This window comes from Cavia porcellus, unplaced genomic scaffold (assembly GCF_034190915.1).
Source record: "Cavia porcellus strain 051 isolate PalLab524CR breed Dunkin Hartley unplaced genomic scaffold, mCavPor4.1 scaffold_6, whole genome shotgun sequence".
Lineage (NCBI taxonomy): Eukaryota > Metazoa > Chordata > Mammalia > Rodentia > Caviidae > Cavia > Cavia porcellus.
The window spans coordinates 34845197-34859494 of record NW_026947489.1 but is presented as its reverse complement, the minus strand read 5'-3'; positions in this window follow the sequence as shown (position 1 = coordinate 34859494).

Below are 14298 nucleotides of genomic sequence, written 5' to 3'. Positions count from 1 at the left end.
TGTAGGAACACACATGTGTTTTCTAAAATTTTACTATTAGACTATGGAAAAAAGAAAGACTTAGTAAGTATCTGGGAATTTAAAACCAGAAGGAGAATGAACTCATTTATGTTATGCATTTTTTGTTTAATCCTGAGAAGGTGATATTAGAGGATGGCATACTCAATTCTTTGAGATATATTCACAATGACCCTACTTTCTCTATCTTCTTAACCTCTTCCTATTTATTTTATTTTATTTTGACAAATAGCTTATGAAGCATTTGCAACTGATGCACATATCACAAAATTACTTCTGCCAAGCTTCCTCTGTGACCTGCCCGTGGGACATGACATGCTCCAAGATGCATCGCTCTATCAACCTGCATTTTTCCAGGACAATGCAAATTATGACAAATTCCATCATCCTGCATTATGTGCTTCATGCTAATCTCACTAATTCTGAAGAATCAGGAGAGCTTGTTGTTCTGCTGAAGGGCATACTGTCTGATTGAATGATAGGAAAATATTTGCCATCCCCTCACAATCCCAGCTGTGGTCCCCCCTGCCCCACTTCTGCCAAGAAACTCTTCTTGCTATGGAACTTCCCCACCAGACTTAACTTCATTTCAACTGAGCTTTTAATGAAAATTCCATGTTATCAATATAGTTCTAAACCCCCCCTCAAATAAAGGAATAATATATTTATTGATTGTTGGATACCTGTATTTATTTCTAACTATTTTAAATGAATAGCTCAAGTCAAACATGTAATTTACAAAAAAAGATATTTTACTAGGCTTAGGTGCTTTTGATCAGAAATATTTTGCTGCTGGATTACTGTAAACTGCCATTCAAAGTGTTTTAAGAGGAAGACAGCTAACATTGAGAACAATTCCTCTAGGCTTCAGAAGGTGGCAGTATTACTACATGAAAGAAGCCTTAAGTCTATGATTATAGTCGTGGGCACATTGCTGAAATAAACATGTTTAATTCCCAAAGAAACATATATTTTATCTGGTGGCATAATTTACTTATAACATTAAAACTCAAACATGGAGCAATTTGTAGCAATAACCATGATTATGCTGTTAGTGGCCCAAATGTCACTGTCTAGATTAGGCTAAATGATACCTAGCACCAAAGAGCTTCTATGATTTATTTTTTATGATGATGGGTAGAACTTGCATGCTTAAAAGGCTCACCAGAAAACTGCCTTCAGTGAATAAAATTGATGAAAGATGGAAAGAATCTATATTATTGTTCAGAGATATATAATTTAAGAAATTGTCATAGAATAAGGTAAATTTTAAATCTCACAGATACTTCCAAAACGTCAGGTAAATAGCTTGAGCTTTTCCAATATTGTTTTGGATTTTAAAGTACTTTTCTGTAAGCAAATAGCTCACTTTATAAATTAAAATATATGTAATTATTTTGTCCTTTGTGTTTCCTGAAATGTCAGAACAAAATAAAGGCTTTTCAATACATGTAATGCATGAAAGTTATTTTAGCTTCTCAAAAGCTGTGACAAATATAATTGTTTTTATGTGTTAATACTAAAATATTCTATTTGGATCTTCAATAATTTGCTTTTGGAGAGTTCTGGTCTGAAGAGAACATCTATCTGGAAAGTACATAACATTATAAACTTTTAAAAACTGTTATCATTTTTCAAATTGAAATTGTTACACATAACAAAAACCAAAGAAGTGTAAACTGTACTAATTAAAGCTGAAAATGAATGTAAGCTGTACTGACTAAAGTTGAAAAGAATTTTCCAGTGAATACAAATTTTACCAGTTACTACAATAAGGTCAAAGTGAAGTCAGCATTTTTATCTGTGCCTTAATGGATGTTGCATAATTGTTTTACTGAGCTGTTAGATAAATTTAATACATACACAGCACAAATCAACACTAAGGTGCTACTAGAAAGAGACAGGGAGATCTTTAGCTTTCTACTTTACTCCCCAGCGAGACCAAAGTCTTTCTGAGGACTATGACAATGTGAACTTCACTCCGGCAAAGGCACTGGGCAACATCCCGTGCGTGCTGTGGCTTGTTGACACGAACCAGGGCAGGCAGACACCAATAATACATGAAGTGTGGTTCAGAGGCAATTAGGATCAGTTGTCAAGGCCAGGCCATTAATGAAAGAACATGTCAGAGGAGCTGGAGACTTCAATGGTTGAGGGCAAGAAGGCGATTTAGTGTGACAGATCGAGTCCTTCCAATGTCCTCAGTGGTACATGCTAATACCAGCCTTAACAACCTTTTGTGGCAGTGTATAATGTGACTAACATGGACTTTGATTCAGCAAAATGACTGCTGCCACTGTTAGTCTGTCTCATTTTGAACAACAGTAAAAGCATTGCTACAAATAATTACCCACTTCCGTCTCTCTCCCTGCCACTTAAAGCATGGCTCTTTGTGTATGCCATAGTTGTATTGCCAGAGAGGTAGGGGTGTTTAAAATTTTTGGTTTATGTGAGTTTTTGTAAGTATATATAATCTGACTAATTACAATCGAGTTTTGGAGGTAAAATAAATAATTAAATCATCCTATTCTCATGTAATCTCAACACGTCAGATTTGTCTAAAATAATATCCGAGGTGTGTAAGTCTATCTAGCTCCAAACTATAAGGAGAAAATTAATTTAATCCTCAAAGAAGTGAAAACAGAGTATTACAGTAAATCAGCCCATTGCTACTTTAAAAAAGCAAGTGTTTATAATTTTATAATAATTTAAAATAACAACATACCTGTAACATGATGATCAATAATAAGCAGGAGAAAATAACATTAGCTAACAATCCAAGTAAAATATAACAAAGGAACAGAGTTCATCCTATAGATTTCTAAATTATTATAAAACTCTACGGCATCCCACCCTTAAATTGTCTTTATGTATGGAGGCATCTTATTTGTTAATCTTTGTGTTTTATTTCCTATTTTAATTTTTGTTTATTAAGACAAATTACTATGAAAGTAGAAAATAAAAATTTTCTTAGTCTATTAATGTTCTTATCCCCGTTTCCAATTTTCCAGGGTGTGCTCCTAAGTCTTCAGTTTCCAAAGATTATGTTCGAGTATCTTACAGCTTAAAGCAGATAGATTAGCCTTGTCACCTCATGGATGACAATGCAGATATAAAGAGTGGTGTTTTGAGCATTTTTTTTTCAGGAGAGCTTTCAAAACTTACCCCTAATAGAAGTATCAGTGTATATTTTAAAATATCAGTACAAATATCTAAATAATTCATGCAATCCCAAAACACATTTTCATAAATAATTTTTGAAAAACAGTATTTAGTAAAAATGTTATCATGTTTAAAAAAATACATTCTTTACAGTTGCATCCAAAGTAAACACATTCCCGATATCTGGAAGTATTGGTAAACTATTATTACACTTAAAAATAGTCTACACATGTAAATTACTTATTTGACCCTAATTGATAATGAACATACCTATTTCTAGACAGATATTCAGTAGATTAATGATCTGCTCTTGATCAGTATGCAAGACTTAAAATCAGCCCTCCAAGTCTGGAGCTCTGTTATAAGATAGTTTGTATTTCTGTACTTCTAGGTGAAAAGATTTGATGGCTGTTTCCCACCAAATTTTCACAACTATTAGAATAATAGAAACAGTTCAGTTGATGACAGGGATAGTGTTCATTATTTTTTCAGGCTTCTACCCTTCATTTACAGAAATGGGCTTACGAGGCTAAGTTAATAGTAGAAATTTCATTAGAACTCTATTTGCTGGTAGGATCAGGGCTTTAGAGATCCCTGAAATAAAAAGAAACACTTGTTCATTTGGATAATAAAAATTCAAATCAGTTAAAAGGAAATTTCCTACTTTTTAAAAATATATTTTTTTCTGAAGTAAGCTTTTTTTATTTTTTTATTTTTTTAATTTTTTTCAATAGCCCTTTGACACTGTGTTCAGTCTCTCCCCCTCTTTTAAACTCTGGCATTTCTCATCTGTCATAATGTGTTTACTTCAGCCTAACATTTAAGAAGTATTATTTTGCCTCCAAAAACTTATTCCTAGAAGGTTTGTTTTCTTTCAGAAGCATAATTATATCTAGTTTCTTCAATCATTACCTCATATTTTAATAATATGCTGCCATTTGGGTACAGCTATAACCATTATAATGAACACAGAGTTCAAAGATCACTAGATATATAGATGGCATGAACCATTAGCAAGAAATATTCTATACCATAGAGATCACACATTAGAAAACTGAAATTCACTATAGAATTTGCTACTCTGAATAACACATCTTTCTGTGCAATTAACATAAATCTTTATAAAACATGATGTTTTCAGTAACAAATAGGGACATTTTACAGGAATAAAGAATAGAACACAAATAAAATTATAATATGAATAATTTAGTTATGTCCTCATATCTCATAATAACATTGTGCAGCTATAATGGACCTAAACCAGAACTATCCACTTAACAAATAGGCTTACCTCCTTTTCCTACATGTCATTTGAATTCACACCATCACTTCCACGCAAAAAGATATAATTAATCCTAATTGTTTCTAACACTAAAGAAGAACAGCTTAGTAGAACTAACTTTTTGGAAAAGCTACCTTTAAGGTTGCCTCACTTTCGCATCCTCCCATTCCATCTCTCACTCATCTTATGAAAATTCTATTAATACAGTCTTTATGTAGTTTTTAATAATCTTTTAAACAATAGATGCTTAATATTATTTCTTCACAATTATGTAGATCATGACAGTGAGGACCGTCTTAGTTATTTTGTTGTTGTTGTTGTTGTTGAGACAAAATACCTGATGCCCAAAATTAGGGAAGGGAAAGTTTATTTCTTACAATTTTGGAGATTTCAGTTCGTACTCAGTTGGCTCCAAGCAGCAGAGTGGCATGGAAGGCAGCCTTAAGCAGCAAGCACAAACAGGACAAGAGAAAAAGACACATCTTCTTCCCCCAGTTACACTGTATGCTGGCTCCACCCCTGGGTGGGTGTAGCACTCATACCACCAACTAGACAATGAACTAATGCTAGATTTGGCTGCATCCCATGATTTCATGAGGCTTGGGGGGGGGCAATCTGACATAAACCATAACAAGGACTGAGCTGCAGACCTTTAAAAGAAATCCTCCTTGCAACTTCAACCATTGGTTCCCTTTAGCTCTTTGGCCTTTTTTTCCGGAATCAAATGTCTGAAGCTCTAATTGCATTAATTGATTAAATTTATCCTTGCTGATGCTATATATTATGACTGAGATACAATAATGAACAAAAATAGATATGGCCCCTTTTGAATGGAGCCTAGTTTAGTAAAGCACACAAATTCAATAAAACAATCCCACAAATATGTATAAAACTGTAACTGACAATGGGGTAAAGCTGAAAGGCAAGGTACTATAAGAACCTAGTCAGTGAGGCCAGGAAGTCAGGGAAGATTTGTCTAAGGATGTGAAGCTTTTGCAAAGACTAGAGAGAAAACAAGCAGCTAGCTAAAACCCAGGGACAAGGTGAGGTATGAATAAAAGTCTTGTTGCATGTTTATTCCAAAGGGCTCCGTGATATGGCCCTCTCTTCATAGCCCCAATCTTCTTGTTTATTGCTACATAGGGCGCTTCAAGGTTGAAATGACTACCTAGAACTGCTTTGCCATTATTTAGGTCATCCTTTTTAATCTAAGATGCCACTATATCTCATCTCTACAAGCTAGCTAAGAAAGGAAGAATGAGAAAGAGACAGGTATGAACTGACTACCCACTTTTCTCTATGCTAATATTTAAGACTAAGTGATCGACCTTTAATCTTAGGACAAGATTCCCAAATCATTTTCATTTGACTCCACCTTCCACACACCTCTATAGAGTGTTCCAAAGCTTTTCTTTGAACCTCAAACAAATCAAATTCTTTTGGAAACATTCCACATGCAGGACCCTTTCAATTTTTTCTTTTTTTTTCCTCATAGTGAAGCAAAACTTTACTTCAGATTTACATTTTTCTGTGAATCCTTCAAAATGGGAGTTGAATTATCTTTCCTATGCACATGAAAGAAGCACAAATCATCACCAGGCTATTACCACTTTCTCTTCTTGACACTGTCAAGTACTTACATTTTAACATTATACTCATTCATAGACTAACTTGGCACCTATTACACTGCATTTCTCCATGCAGTTATCCTGCTGTCATTCTTGATGACTTCCCATGTGCTAGAAACTTACTACCTGAAATCATACATTAATAGGACTTACGAGGTAAATAGAATTAGATGAAGGCATGAAAATGGGTCCCATCAATGGCTTTAGAAACACAGGAAGTGAAACCTGAGCTAGAACTCTTTCTGTCTCATCATTTGATGCCCTCTGTAGGGTTATGCAGGCAGGGGGCCTTCCCAGATGACAAGCAGATGTCATACTCTTGGATAAATCAGTTTTGTTGAACAAAGACAAACAGCTTCCCGAAATTTTGTTTCTATTGCATATCATATATGAACATGTGTATGAAGGTTTGCAAGTGAGAACAAGGATGGTATGCTAAATGAAGGTTAGTAACACAGCTCTGATGTGGCCAGAGCATAGTGCAAAGGAAGAGAATGTTAGGAGATAAGATAGACAAAGGTTGTATCATGTCCTGATCAGAGGCCACAGTAAGACGTTTAGACTTTATTTTAAATTTATTGGAAGCTACTGAGTTATGTAGCTTAGTATTATTTTGAATAGTATGTGAAGAATAAAGTGCACTTTATTCTTCACACATAGTGCACAATAAAGTGCACATAGAGGAGAAGTGGGAGACCATATAACATGACTATTATAAAACTATAGAAAAGAATGAAGACAGCTTGGACTACAATTCTACATGAGTAGATTAAAAGCAGAAGGTAGACTGCAATGGGTTCTGGGAGTATAAATGGCACTATCTATTCATGGATATATGGACAAAACAGGGAACATGAAAAATTCTTAGGTTTTTTTGGCTTAAGCATTTGGGTGAATATTTATGCTGTTTCTGAGATACAAAGGAGAAATAAATGGGCCTGAAAGATAAGTGGGAACTAATTCAGGTTAATAAACTATCTGGTGAATTATCTTTCACCTCTGGATATTTTCCACATAGCTCTGGTGACTGTTTCCTTGGATTAGTACTAAGGGTTGGGACTCGCATCTTTGCAACATTTGAAACAAGAATTCCCCTGATCATGATCTCTTGTGACCTGTAGGGTCTCAGACACATATGGTACCATCATTATGCCAGGTCCTGAACTTTACTCAACTACAGTATCTGTTTTGTAGCATATTAAGAGATTCAGTAACATTTTATCACCTTCACCTAGAGTATGAGAAAAACATCTACTTTCCAAGTCTTAAAACTGAATGATTATATAGCAGTAGCTCAAATTATTTTTTGACCTGGGAAATATTAACATGGTCTCATTTCAAAGGTTAAGAATATAAATCAAGAATCCAGGACTTTTTCCAACTTAACACTAAAGCACACAATTTTAGACAGTACTATGTAGGCTTAAGGAAATTTGTGAAAATATGAATTACTAAAACAATTCTCATACCATTCTTTGATCATATACTTTAATGAGGGACTGCGTATCTTGTCTTCCAAACTCTGGTATTTATAAGTATGAAAGAAGACACCATACATAATTGCAAGCAAATGGAGGTCCGTTTGGATATATGGGAATCTAAGCCCACTCCATTTATAAAGCCTGAGATTTTAAGAATGAAATCCCAAACAGTATCTGGCACTATTTAGCTGAATTAGATCACAAAATATAAAGAATAAAATTTGTAAAAATAAGGACTTTTGTGCCTTGCTAAATTCCCATTCTCCTTTTTTATTTAATTGAATTAAATATATAATAACTGAATATGTTTTTGAAAAGTCAGTTTGTTAAATTATATTTGTGGTATGAATCCAGATTCACTTCATTGTACAAATTTTAGATCATATATTAGGATCTTTAAAATATAGAAAATATGTCATAATTTTATCATCTATACATTAAAAGAAAAATTAATTTCCAAATCCTAAAATGAGATTATAATGATAAAAACTATACATAGTATTTATTGTAGTTAATATATATTATAGGTTTATTAGGATATATACATGCAAAGGAAATATCACTTATAAATAGAACCAGACTGTCATCTCTAGAATTAAGTGAAATCAAGTTGTATACCACATCTTTAGAATTCAAAGGGGAAAAGTTCCCCCCTAATGTAAATACATACTTGTAGATTTATTTTCTCATTTTCAGTTATCATTTCCAAAATATGCTGTATTTTCTGTGTAACCCATTTTTCATCTGCCCAATTACTAACAGTGTTTTTTCTACTATCAAAAATGATCATTTGTTTCTTTATTGTGGTAGATAAAACATCCTTTCATTGTTTCAGCTCACAAGCTGTGCAGATCCTACCCACTGTTCTTGCCTCCAGCACTTCACATTATTGGTGTATTATTTCATGCATGCCCTGCTCTTTTATCAATTGCTTTTGAAGTAATGTTAATAGACTAGAAAATTGAGACATTTATGAAGTATAGGCAGTGTTTATGAAAAAATCCATAAAATATGACACAGGCAAGACAAGATAAAAGCAGCATTTTAATAGATTATGGCAAAGAGATCCTGTCAGAGTTGACAACTAACTCCTTTGAGATCACTAATTTTTATGGGATTAATTCTGTGGTATAAAAAAGGAAGTTAAATGTCCTAATTAATCTGTAAATAGCACACCCACAATTAAACCTCGTGGCCCCTTCTTGGATTGGATCAGCAATGATTTTTAAAAAGTAATTATCTCATCTTCATAATGATGAAGGTTTCTCTATTTTCCTTTTATTTCTTGTGGCATTTCAGCTAAATATCCACCTGAATTCAAATTTAAATAACAGTCTTTTGTTCACAGGTACATATAGGTAATTGTAAATTATCTAGTTATAAATGGCTTACATATGTAAAAATAAAATTTGAGGAAATAGTGTAGGATTGAAGTGGTAGAATGAAACTAGAGTTTTCTATTATGGTGTAACTTTCTTTGTTGTACAATTCATAGCATAAGGAAAAGATGAGTTTCCTTCTTGAAGGCAGTGATGATATGGTAAGGCCCTGTCTTCAGGTCAAGGAGTTAGAAAGAATGGTATTCAAGATCTGGAATACTAAGCACTGCTTGGCTTTTGTATCATGATGCTACTCGTATTCGAGTACTCAAGAAACACTTGCTCTTTCCATATTTAATAATTCTTTCTGTAAGTGTTATCTTATAGAAATATGTAATCAAATAGAAATACAATTTGTTCAGAAATATTTTTCTAAGTGTAGAAAATAATAAAATATTTAGGATTCATGTTCATTGTTTTATCTGATCCTGACAGAAGCTTCAAAGAAAAGAATTAATGTTCTACCTTGTTAAAAATAAACTGATATTCAAGCATGTTAAAGAAATTACCAAATCTTACTGATGCTCCTCAGTTTAAAATGAGTTTAAGTCCTGATAAATCCATGGAAAGGTTGGAAATAATTTAATACACACAATATATTGAATATTATATTAGTAACATAATATCTTATGGAGAATCTGTTGTTTTCCCTCATGAGCTTCATGAGTGGCTGGGAGCTGTAGTTTACTGGTACTGTCCAGCATCACAAGAGAGTATCATATGGCATGTCCCTAGGAAAAAGTAAAAAGTCAAAATCAAAGGTGTTATTTCTGCTGCACATGGAAAGCTTCTGCTAAATTCAGAAGATTGAGTAGAATGATTGAAAGTTTGAAATTGTCTGTATATAGTAGGAGATAGTTCACATTCTAGAAGCTAGACTTCCTGACTCCAAATTCAATGTATTTTTCATTATACGTATACTCTGAGATTATTTTTTGGACTCAGAAATAATCTGGTGATAAAGTAAAATATTGTGCCCATTTTAGTGAAGGGTAATTATTCCAATCAGGCCATTTTTATGTTAAAAAAACAATAACAAAAGAAGGATTAACAGTGTATTATTGTTTTTGTTACAATAAGGAAATACCACAGGCTGAGTACTTTTATCAAGAAGAGTTTGGGAGACTAAAAGGACCAAAGTGCCATACCTGAGGACCAACCCTGCAACACATGAATGCTTGAGGGACAAACTGCATGCCAACCAGAGCCAGTGACTACTTGCTTTTCATTTAATATCCTGGTTTTGAAGGAATGGCAGCATACTCATATTTTTAAAAGAAGGACAGTCATTTTCATCACTGGATTCCAACAAAAGTAGGATTGTGAAAAGTAATCATGTATTAACTTTGATTTTATGGGCCTGAAAAAGGTTAAGCTGCAGTTGCATTCTAAAGATAATACTACAGTAAAATGGTATGATACTATCATGTTTGAGATAAAGACCTTTTAAAATGCCACTACCTAGCAAAGTACTACCAATATTAAGAAAATAAATAGGTTTTCAGATAAACAATATCATTTCTGATGCTTATAGACTTATATCAACCATTCAGATATTTAGAGTTAACTGATCAGTTGATGTGGTTAATTTGAATAAATGATAAATTTACCTGCTTCTCTGATTTATAGACTAGCTAAAATTTCTCACATTTCACAAGCCAGTGATGAATTGAGAAACACTACCATTTGTTCAAAATCATAAACAAATTATGTATCACATTCCTTACTAGAAATTACTACTTCTGATTCTAAATCCAAATTTCCACTCCAGTAAATCACCTTACTTTGTTTCATCAGACTACTATTCAGTCAAAACCCTGAGAATACACATTCTATGATGTTAGAATATCCTCTGATGGAATGTTTTTTCAACAAGTGAAACATTTAAGAACAGAAAGGCCAGTTTTATAAACAAGATTGCAAAGAGAAGTCCTAAGCTGACAGAAAGAGAAAATAATAAATGGCACCTTTTTCATCTCTAAACTCTCTAATTCCAAGAAAACACCTTAAAGCCTTTGCCTTGGGTAAAAAATATTTGAAACGCCAAATCTGGTTATCAATTCATCTCTCTGTGTGTTGGGAAGGATTACTATAGTTAAGTATATTCTAAGCCTATTTATACCCAGTATTACTCCTGATGTTCCAGCAAGAGTGCCTATTTTTATTTTTGAAGTGACACCAACCTGAGAAAAAAGGAAAAAAAGAGTGTGTTTAAGCCATTCTTCAAAGCTTTTCTCTATGGAGCTATGGAGCTATTTTGATGGTTTTTAAAACAAGAAAAAAGCAAGCAGCAGCTAAATTAATCTTACTTTCACATTCTCTTATTACAAATAACAAATGAATTTGATGCACTTACAAAAATTGATTATCAAATTTGTAATTCTGCTTATTTTATACTGTAACTATATCCTAGAATTGAAAATAGAGACAACTAGTTACAGAAGGATACATTTAACATTATTGCTTTCACTTGTTCTTATGAGAACAAATAGGGAAATCTCCTAATATAGCATGGTGAATACACCTGACCAAATTGTGTTCTCAATAATGGTACAGAGGTATGTATGAGGGTTTAAGGTCCTTATCAAATAAACAACTTGAACATCTTCAGTCTGGTAGGATGTTGTTGATTCTATGATATGCAATGCTTCATTTTAAATGTATTTACAGGATGTGCTTTAATTTTTATGTAATATCTCCAAATAATTCTTAGTAATAATTTTTATACTCACAAAGTGCTCAATATCATTAAATAGAAAACAATGACTAAAGTCTTAAAGAATGTAGAACTAATTTTCATGACTTTAACCACAGATCCATGGATACTTTGCAACTATGAAACATTTTCCAAACCATTTACGTTTTTATTTTCTGATTACTCCCATGATTCAAACCATGTAAGGTTTTGATTTTAGTCGACTTCGTTAGACATTTGTTTGCCTCTTTAGAAAGTTCAAAATTGACTTATTATCTACCATCTCTCTACTTGCTACAAAACCATCTGTGTTAAGATTTGAGGAAATGTGAAGAACAATAGATTGTTGGTTATTTTGTCTAGACCATTTAAAACTTAAGAGCTTACATTAACAATTCTATGCATATTTCTAACAAGGATAAGTTAAAATTTAATTTTCAAGTTCTATAAAAAATTGTTTCCTTTTTGCAGCTATCATTCAGAAGGTAAAAAATAAAATTATAATAAAATAGAAATTAAAAAACATGAAGGAACATAAAGAATCAAGATCTTAAGTCAGCATGGTAAATCAAGTCCTGTAATTTTTAGTGTTTTGTCTCTTATCTCGTATTGGGTAATGGTATTGGTAGAACTGCAAACCTTTAACATCTGTGCACTTTGGATTGCCTTAAGCCAGCTGGTTCTTTTTCAGGGTGCTCATTTTTTTTGTTAGTATATTCTGACCTTAAGACACTAATGTATTTTCTGCAGCCAGGATAGCCTCTTCAAGAGTAGCGGATAACCTCAAATGATTGATGTGCTACACTGGTGCTGTGATATTTTTGTTTTTAGTTTTTAGTAAATCTAGAGTTCATTCTCAAACACTTCTAATTTGATCTACTCTTCCTAACTTTCATTTTCCTGTATTTTATAATTGGGTTAGAAACTTATAATATAGTGTGTTGCTAAAATAATTTTTACAATATTACGTATAAATAAAACATTTTCCACCACGGTAAACATTTCAAACAGTGAAGTTAATTTGCTCTGTTGCTTTTAAACTATGCTGCACATTTAGGCTGCAAGATTGACATGAATCGTAGGCCTACTATGCAAAGTAGAAATCATTTACTGTTTTCTCTTGATTTCTTTTCTCTTTATCACTTCTTACTATGTACATTAATTATATTATAATCAATATAAAAAATACCCAAGGTTATCAACTTTTATCTATAACAAACACCTGAGACAGCTAACTTAAAAAGGGAAAATGTTTATTTTGACTTATAATTTTAAAGATTCCAATTCATGAACCTCTGGTGGGCATCTGGATAGTAATGGCAAGAAGAGTATGGCAGAGCAAAACTCATGCCTAGCCAGGAGGCAAAATAGTAAAAGAAGAGGCTAGGTTCCCATGGTTTCTCTCAAGTTGTATACCCCCATTACTTAAAGATTTCTTGCCAGGCACCACTTGCTAAAGGTTTGTTCTCTCCCAATAGACCATCTTTGGGGACCAAGTCTTTAACATATGAGCCTTTGGCAACATTCATTATCCAGACTGTGACACTATGTTTTCATATGTAAATACTAAACCTCTTGCCTCAACACAAATGGAATCCTTTCTTCCAATAGTTTAGTTTTGAGTCTTTTGATTAGTTGTCTTTTGGGGGGCCCATAAACCTTTCATTCTGAGGCTAAGAACTGAGTTTTTGGCTTCAACATTTTGCATTCATTCTTGAGTATATTCGGATTTTTCATCCTAATAAGTTACCTTCCTCAGTAAACAAGGAGGTGTCTATGGTTTCAGAATTTTGTAACTTGTTCAAAATGTCTTCCAAAGTTAATCCTTGCCTGGTAAAGCCAAGAAGTCTCCATAGATGCTACCATGTACCCACAGGGACCAAAGCCATTTCACATCAAAAAGGATAGAGGAAATGGAGCATTCAGAGACAGAAATTTCGGTGAAATTTTGATGATTATTTAGAGCTCGTCTAGTGGGCTGTGACCAGTACACGATTAAAAAATAATTTCAAATCACTGAAAAGTTTTTGCTTTAGTGCATTTGCACTATGCTTTGTATCTACAGATATTTTATTAGTTGTGAAAGAAAAGCCAATAACCATACAGTAGACAGATTGGGAAATACTATGCCAAAATAAATATCATTGCGGAGAGATAGGCATAAAGCCCTACCAGGTGTGACACCCAGAGAAGAATGCAATTTTATTGATTTTATATTTGGCACAGGATACTTAAGCTCCAATGTACTCATTAGGAAACATCACACAGGTTCCAAAAGGTTTCTTATTATTAAAACAGAATTATTGTTTTGAAAAGTATCAATGCTATATATAAAGAAAAATTTCAAAATGTTTCACATTAAAGGAGCCTGAAGAAACTAAATTTAACAACTAATCCTAAATTGAGGCCTGTACTAGAAAAAAAAAATAATATTATGAAGGAAATGATTGTGTCAAAGAAAGAATACAGATAAAAGTTTTTAAAATGTGTAAGCTTGACATTACTTGTATGGAGGACAATTTTCTTGTTTTTAGGAAACAGCCACATGGGAGTAAAGGACTGCAAAATTAACATTTCAAGATTAAGGAACTATCAGTTCTTGTGTACATGCATATGAGTACACATTTTATTTATACATATGGACACATACAAC